The 8,585-nt window shown below is 38.4% G+C and overlaps 1 long non-coding RNA gene across 1 annotated transcript; it reads right to left on the minus strand.

The window, feature by feature from the left end:
- Positions 1 to 6,201: 6,201 nt before the first annotated feature.
- LOC125611873 lies at positions 6,202 to 7,766 on the minus strand. The gene is made up of 3 exons (XR_007342106.1): positions 7,704 to 7,766; positions 6,800 to 7,185; positions 6,202 to 6,681 (listed from the first exon to the last, which is right to left on the minus strand). It is a non-coding gene; the product is annotated as an uncharacterized LOC125611873 (long non-coding RNA).
- Between the last annotated feature and the right edge of the window lie 819 nt (positions 7,767 to 8,585).

An 8,585-nucleotide genomic window follows, 5' to 3' on the forward strand; every position in this document is an offset into this window, starting at 1 on the left:
GCGGCAGTTAAGCACCCCCAGCTTCAATCCCCAGTATCCCCTCTAAAAAAAAGACTCTCTTTGTCTTTGGCAGTTTGATTACAATGAGCATCAAGGTGAATCTCTTTAAATTGATCCTGTTTGGAGTTCATCAGTCTTTTGGAACATGTAAATTCACATCTTTCGTTAAGTTGGGAAAGTTTTTTTATCCATTATTTCTTTAAATATCTTTTTTCTTCTCCCTTTTCTCTCTTATTCCTTGTGAAACTCCCACAATGGGTATTAGTCAGCTTGGTGGTTTTTGATGGGACCCTGTTTATTTTTCTTTATTTCTTTTTTTTATTCTCTTCAGTCTGGGTACTTTCATTTGCCCTATCTTCAGGTTCACTAATTTTCTTCTTCTTCTGATCCAATTTCCTGATGAACTCTCTAGTAATTTTTTTATTTCAAGTATTATACCTTTCAGCTCCAGAATCTCTATTTGTTTTCTTTTTAATGTCTTTTTAGCCAATTTTCCCTTAATAATAAAGGTATTGTGTCCATCTACAACAAATAAATAAATAAATCACCATAGAAACCAAAATGTCTTTTGTGACCTAGAATCACATGCTATCAGATCTGCAATGTTCTTTTGGCTACACAGGTCAGCTCTATTCAAGATGACAGGGAACTAGCCAGGAGCAGTAGTATCACATGATTATAATATCAGCTACTCAGGAAGCTAAGGCAGGAGGATCACAAGTTTGAGGCCAGCCTCAGCAATTTAGAGCCCTTATCTGAAAATTAAAATTTTGGATGTGAAAAAAGGATGTAATTCAGTGGTAGAGCACCCCTGGGTTTAATCCCTAAGACCACCAAGGGGGAGGCAGATTATTTCCAATTTACGATAATTCCACCCACATTTTTTAACTTTACATGGCACAAAAGGAACACACATTCAGAATAAGCCATATTTCAAATTTTGAATTTTGATCTTTTCTTGGACTAGGGATATGTGCTCTGATGCCCTTTGTTGATATTGGGCTGTAATCGCAAATCCCAGCTCCCAGTCAGCCACACAATGTTAGAAACCCATGGTATGAATGCAGTCCAAGTGCTACCTGTTAATTAGACAACGTCAACCTGCAGATTCTCAGAAGAACTAGACCACTGTGACCTGCTCCATGCACCACAATCAAGAGAACTGAGCTTATTAAGCTGAATCCACCCCATGTACCTCTCACGCTTGCCCTTTACAAAGTTTCCTGTAAAAGAAGCCTTAGAAAGTTGCCCTAAGCATCAGAAAGAAAGAAAGAAGCCTGAGACACCAAAAGCACGTGTCACTCTAGAGCATCTGGACTCCCTCTCCTTTGTGTGAATGTGGATCCTGCTCTATTGTTTGCTCTCCTGAATACATTTTTGCCTGTGCCTCTTTTGATGCATCCTGAAATTCTTTTCTGCAATGTAAGTCAAGAAACCACCAGAGCTGACTTGAGATTCCCTTTTCCTTTCTTGGGGTCTTCTCGGACCCCATGTGGTGACAGCCTGAATTCATACCTGGGAAGAATCTCCAGAACCCCCTCCGTGTAGGTTGGAAGTGTCACCTCCTTGCTGTAGGGATTGGGAGTTAAGGAGCTGGACAGCTCTGGTGGTCTCTCATCTTCCCTGGCCAATTGCCCTGGATTATTTTTCCTCATCCAAAGCCTCATCTTGTTCCTGCTTTAACTTTAAGACAGTCTGACAGATTCACAAAGCTCTCACAACATACCTTGATTAGGTGCCTTGCCCGTCTTGCCATACATTACCTTCCAGAACTTGTCTCTCTGTTTATGGAATCAGACTTACTTTCACCTTATGCTCTTAAGAGCTGCCTTAGTGGAGGTTGAGGATCAGGGACCGAGTTTCATTCTCTTCTTTCGGAAATTGCTCCAAAAAGTACCTCGGCCAACTTTCCACTTATGACCCAGATCATTCTTCCTTGTGGCCCAGATTTAAGTGCAAAATGTTTTGCCATGTTTCTTTGCCTAGTCTTTCTCTCTGGCCAAATCTTTCTATCCCAACAATGGACAAGGGAGAAAGAGGTAGAAGCCACATCACACACTTGATCTGGAAGAAAGAGTTCTCTTAGAGGATCTCATGGATTATTTGTGGTATGATGTAAGCCTTGGGCTGGGCCCCAAAACCCTAGATCCTGGCTGTGGTTCTGCCACAAATAAGCCATGAAACCTTGAGCAAGACATAAAATCATAAAATTTTGAGTCTCTGTGGAGGATTAAGAGGTCATCTAATCAACTTTCTTCTTTTACATATACTGGAACTGAGGCCTAGAGACAGAACATAACTTGTTCCCAGTCATGGGATTGGTCATGGATTTTACATGCAAGACTATGCTACCAATGCCCTCTCCATTACCTCATGCCAAGGACCTCCGTTTCCTTGCCTGCACAAGCACAGCAAGGATTATGGATAAATGTGCTCATGGTGATGAAGGAGTTTGGAAAACAGAAAATATTATTCAAATGAGAGGTTATTAACTTCACTGGCAATCTCCCCTGGGAACTGGCTCACTGCTGTGTCCCAGTGGAAGGTCAGAGCCTAAGGGAGGGCTAAGCTGGCTCCTCCACTCTCCTGGGGCTGGTGAACTTTTAATGGCCGCTCTGAACTGAGAGCCAGGGCTGTATAAGCTAATAAGGCTCACTGGAACCACTTTAAAAGTTGTTCTGCTCAAAAATGCTGGCAGTAAACACCAGATCTCAACAACAAATGTGTTAAGGGATGTGGAGTTATAGATTGTTTCTCTTCTTTCTCTATTTTATAAATGATTACAAAGTCATTTATTGTTTTGTCATATCATACCTGGTCCATTGTGGATAATTGGCAATTTTTTTTTTTTTTTTTTTTTGGTACTTGGGATTAAACTCAGGGGCACTCAACCACTGAGCCACATCCCCAGCCCTATTTTGTATTTTATTTAGAGACAGGGACTCACCAAGTTGCTTAGCACCCCACTTTTGCTGAGGCTGGCCTTGAATTTACAATCCTCCTGCCTCAGCCTCCAGAGCCACTGGGATTACAGGCGTGTGCCACTGCTCCGGGGTGATATTTAGCAAATTTTTGATAAAGATGGAATTCATAATTTAAGATCAAATTTCTTGAGGAGCAGGAGAGGTGGGTCTGGGTATACCTCTATGCTCAATGCTGGTTATTTTTTTATGAAATGCACTCTGTTCTCAGAAGCTCACAGTTTGATTAAGAGAGAGAGGCCCAGAAACAGACGTGCACTGAAGAGTGAAGGCAGCTCCACTGGAGAAATGGCCAAAGGTTAAGGGGCTGGGCCATTAGCCATGATCTGGGAGGGAGGAGGAGCTGGTGTTAAGGAGAGAGAAGTGTGTTTCTGGCAGGAAGAGTAGGACCCCAGAGTGAAATGGCAACAGCATAAATCCCAGAAACCCCAAGTGCTTCAGCAAGGCTGGAGCCCAGGGGAGATGGTGGGAGAGGAGGGTGGGAGAAGATTCTAAAGAGCTTCGAGGGACCAGCTGGATAAATTTAGATTTTATCCTTAGGACATAAGAAACCAATGGAGGATATTATGCAGGCAAATGACCCACCGATGAAGGTCACCATGGCAACAAGGAGGAGGCGATGGGAGGGCTGAGACTGGACATATGGGGAGCAGCTTGTTTGTTGATTCATAGCCCATCTTGTTTCAAAAAAGACTTAATGAAGCCAGCAAAGGGCCTATAACTTTACCTGTGTCCCTGACTCATCCTGCTCCACTTCAGTCCCTTTAAAGATAGAAAGGAATGAGAGGATAAAAGTGGTGAGAAAGAAAAGGAGATGGGATTTTTTTTAAGGAGGACATAAAGGTAACTAAGAAAAATCAGGGGATCAAAGTCGATGAGTCAGCTGTGGCTCCCTGGCTCTAAGCTATCAAGATATTGACTGGTTTCCTGAACGTGGGATGCTCTGGGTCTTTCCCTCATGGGCCAAGGTGGTTTCCTTGGCTTGCATCATCGTGCATGACCCCACGCAATCTCATTCAAAGGCTGGAAGTGAAGAAGGTCGTGGGGGCAGTTTCTCTCTCCTGTTGCATCTCGTGCCTTTAATCATGAAGAGAAGTCTCCAGCAACTCCCCAGTGACACCCCTCTGTCTTATGGGTCATTACAGGATATATCACATAAATACGCCCAGCTATTATTTTATCTGAGAAAATGAATGCCTGAATTTTCCAGGTACTTTGGTATAAATCAGACAAGGGAATCATTGCTGGGTAGACAACTTGCTGTGTCCACCATGTCGTCATAAATTACCCGACAAGAAGATCGAGCCTTATGAGTCAAAACAAGAGATTCTTGAAAATGATGACAAGCCTGCCTTGTACAGAAAAGTTCTTGTAATGTTAGGGGTCACAAACTCAAATGCAGGTAATGTAAATGGTAGGAGGACATAGGTAGGAACTTCTTTGACTAAAAGAGGACTAAAAGTGCATTTCATTCTCCTCCTTAACCTAGTGCAAAACTCTAGCAGATAACTTAATGAGAAGAAAAACAAGATTTTTTTTTCCCTTTGTAGAAATAACCACCCTAGAAAAATAGTCCTCGATATATTGGCACTTGGTTCTCCAGAGAATTACTGATTTCCCATCTGATGCTCTAAAGTAAAATCCATCAGTATAAAAGCCCTGCCTGTATGTGGGGGTTCTAAGCAATCTCCTACACGGATACAGACAACCAGACATCACAGTAATTTAAAGAAGGCCTCCAACATGGAAAAGAAAAACAAAATAAATACAAAAATGAATAAAAGAAAGCTTAAAATGATGAAAGGAACATAAGACGCCTATTTTTTTTAAATTGTGGTTTATTTGTTCTTGACTGTGTTTCTTTTTTTTTAATATTTATTTTTTAGGTGTAGATGGACACAACACAGTGCCTTTATTTTTATGTGGTGCGGAGGATCGAACCCAGGCCCTGCCCGTGCTAGGCGAGCGCTATACCGCTGAGCCACAATCCCCAGCCCCAAGATGTCTATTTTTTTTTTAAAAAGTTCATTATTAGTTTCTTCAAAGGAAAGTAAGAAGATACAATATCTATAATATAAGTACATGATTGTATGAAAAAAAAAACTAGAAAACAAAAAAAGAGCTCTGTTTGCTTGGGAATTAAAATATATTTACAGAAACTTTAACTTCAACCAAAGTATTGTAAGATCAAGTTGAGGAAATATCCTCTGACCACAGAATAAAAAATTTTTAAATGATAAAGAACTGGAGATAATATATGGGAGGCTTAGAAATTATTTCAGTAAGAATTTTCAAAAGAATGGCAACTACAGAGGTGAATTAACTACCAAAGAGCTTACACAAGAAATTTCCCAGATTGAAAGAGCAAACAAAACACTATCAGAAGAAATAAAATGCACACTAAACACTTTTGCATGAAATTAGAAAACACTAAGGACAAAAAAGAAAGCCCTAGAAACCTTCCGAGATGAGGAACAGATCACCCTCAAAAGAACAAGCAGCAGCAGAACAACTTCAGATTTCTCAAAAGCAAATTGGATGCTAGACGAAAAAATCAAAAAATACCTTCAACATTCTGAGGGAAAAGGTTTTCAATATATAATTCTAATCTCAGCCAAAATACCAATTAGGTATAAGAGGATGGTGAAAGGACTCCCAATTGTCTCTCTCTCTTTTTTTTTTTTTTAAGAGAGAGACAGAGAATTTTTTAATATTTATTTTTTAGTTTTCGGTGGACACAACACCTTTATTTTATTTTTTTTATGTGGTGCTGAGGCTCGAAGCCAGTGCCCCGCCCGCATGCCAGGCGAGCCCACTACCGCTTGAGCCACCTCCCCAGCCCTCAATTGTCTCTTTCTTTCCTCAAATATCTAAATAGACACTCATGTGTAAGAATCTGTGAGAATTTTAAAAAAGCAAGGAAGGCCACTCTCACCATTCCTATGTAACATTGTAACAAAATTCCCAACCAGTGAATTAAGGCAATAAAAAGAAATAAGAGGTCTATAAAGTATCAGTATCCTCAGACAATATAATTGCCTATGTTGGAATTTCGAAGGAATTTGCAAAAATACTGCTAAAATTAGTAAGTGTGTTTATCAAGATGGCAGAATGCCAAGAAGGGACAATTAAAAATAAAACTATGAAGAAAATCATTTAATATCACTTTTAAAAGGAAGAACATAGGTATATAGCTAACAAAGTATGTATAGGATGTATGTGCTGAAAACTACAAAATGTTGATCAAAGAAATAAAAGAAGAACTTAATAAATGAGAAAGCATACCATGTTCCTGGACAGAAGATTTAATATTGTTAAGATGTGATTTATCTCCCAGTTAATGTATGTTTGGATACAATACACTGTCGGTAAAAAAAATCACAAGTTTTTTGGTTATTTTAAGATGTATGTGAAAAGGCAAAAGAACTAGAAGAGCCAAAACAATTTTGAAAAGAACAAAATGGGTATTGTGTCCATGTACATTAGGCATTAGGGAAATATAGTATCACACGCCTATCAAAAAGGCTAAAATTACAATAAAACAAAGCAAAATGCTGACAAGTGATGTGAAGCAACTGGAACTCCCAGACATTGCAGGTGGGAATATCAGATGATATTGCCACTCTGGAAAACAGTGAAGCAGCCTTACGTAGTTAAACATATACTTACCATGTGTCTTGGCAATTCCTTGATATTAACCCTAGAAAAATTAAAACATACATTCACACAACAACTTATACATGAATACTCATAGTAAGTTTATAATTAAAAAAAACTGGAAAATAGCTCCTTGTTCTTGGGTGAATGGATGAACATACCATGGGACATCTGTGAAATGCGATCCTACTCAGTGCTATAAATCAATGGAGTGTTCACACCTGCAACCACTTGGATGAATCTCAAAGGCATCTGCTGAACAAAAGAAGCAAGTTTCCAAAAGTTATATATTGTCATTCTGTATGATACATAACCAATTGGTGCTTTCCAGGGCTTAGGGATCGGGAGGAGAGTGGCCACAAAGAAGTAAAATGAGGGAAATTCTTGAGGTGGTGAAACTGTTCATATTCTATGGAGATTACATGAGGGAAGATGTGTTAAAATTCACAAACTGTATGTCGAAGAAGTCAACTTTAGGGCTGGAGACGGGATTCAGTAGAAGAGCACTTGCCTAGCCTGTGCAAGGCCCTGGGTTCAATCCCTAGAACTGGACAAAGGACAAGGAAAAAGTCAACCTTACTGTGTAAAAGTTAATTTTACTCTATTAATTTAAAATTTAAAAATAAAAAACTGGGATAATAAAGATATTTTCGGATATGTCATGCTTAGAAGTTTACTCCCTACACACTGTTTCTCCAAAATATACTGAAAGATATGCTTTCATGATGTCATGATGAAGGGAATAAATAAGAGGAAAATGTTGATTCCTAAATGAGAATCAGCAAAAGAGAAAAACAGGAACATTCCAAAGACAGGGTGTGACAGCAGTCTGTTGAGTGCAGGCAAAAAGGGTTACATTACCGCAGATAGTTTAAAAAACAATAAGAAAACTTACTAAAAAAAAAAAAGAAGTCTTGTTTTCCTATCACTGTGCACTAGCAATTCTAAACAATGTCAATGATAAAATATTCCTTTCCCAAAAACAAATATTCCTTCCTCCCCTAAAGTCATTGTTTGTCCAAATTATAAATAATTTCTGAAGTAGCAAGGTGTAGGGGCACATACCTGTAATCCCAACAATTTGGGAGTCTGAGGCAGGAGGCTCACAAGTTCAAGGCCAGTCTCAGCAATTTAGCAATGCCCAAAGCAATGTAGCAAGACCCTGTCTCAAAATAAAAAATAAAAAGGGCTGGGGATGTGGCTCAGTGATTAAATGCCCCTGAGTTCAATTCTTGGTATACAAAAAAAAAAAAAAAAGATATCTTGAGACAAACAAAAATGGAACAAAGAAGTTCTAAGAGGGAAATTTATTGTAAGAAATGCCTATATCAAAAAAAGAGAAAGATCTCAAATAAATAGTTTAGTGTCACTCCTCAAGGAACTAGAAAAAGAAGACCAAACTAAGTCAAAAGTTAGCTAAAGGAAGGAAATAACAAAGAGCAGAAATAAGCGACATATAAACTATAAATACAATTGAAAAGATCCATGAAATTTAGAGTTGTTTTTGTAGAAAATTTCTAGAACAATAAAAAAGAGAGAAGAGCATAAAGTAAAATCAGAAATGAAAGACATTTTAAATAGTACCATAGCAATACAAAAAATCTTAAGAGACTACTATAAATAATTATATGCCAACAAATTAAATCACCTAGAAGAAATGGATAAATTCCTAACTACATACAACCTACTAAAATGGAATCATGAAGTAATATGAACTATAAGCTAATCAATAATGAAAAAAGATGTGAAATCAGTAATAGCTTTCCATCAAAGAAAAGCCCAGAACCAGATATTTCACTAGATATTTCTGCTACCAAACATTTTACAAATAAATAATATCAGTCTTTCTGAAACTCTTCCAAGAAATTGAATAGGAGGAAATACTTTCAAACTCATTCTAGAAGGCCGGCATCACCCCAATATCAACACCAATACACTAAAAGAAAA

Source organism: Marmota marmota, unplaced genomic scaffold (assembly GCF_001458135.2).
Source record: "Marmota marmota marmota unplaced genomic scaffold, marMar, whole genome shotgun sequence".
Classification (NCBI taxonomy): Eukaryota; Metazoa; Chordata; class Mammalia; order Rodentia; family Sciuridae; genus Marmota; species Marmota marmota.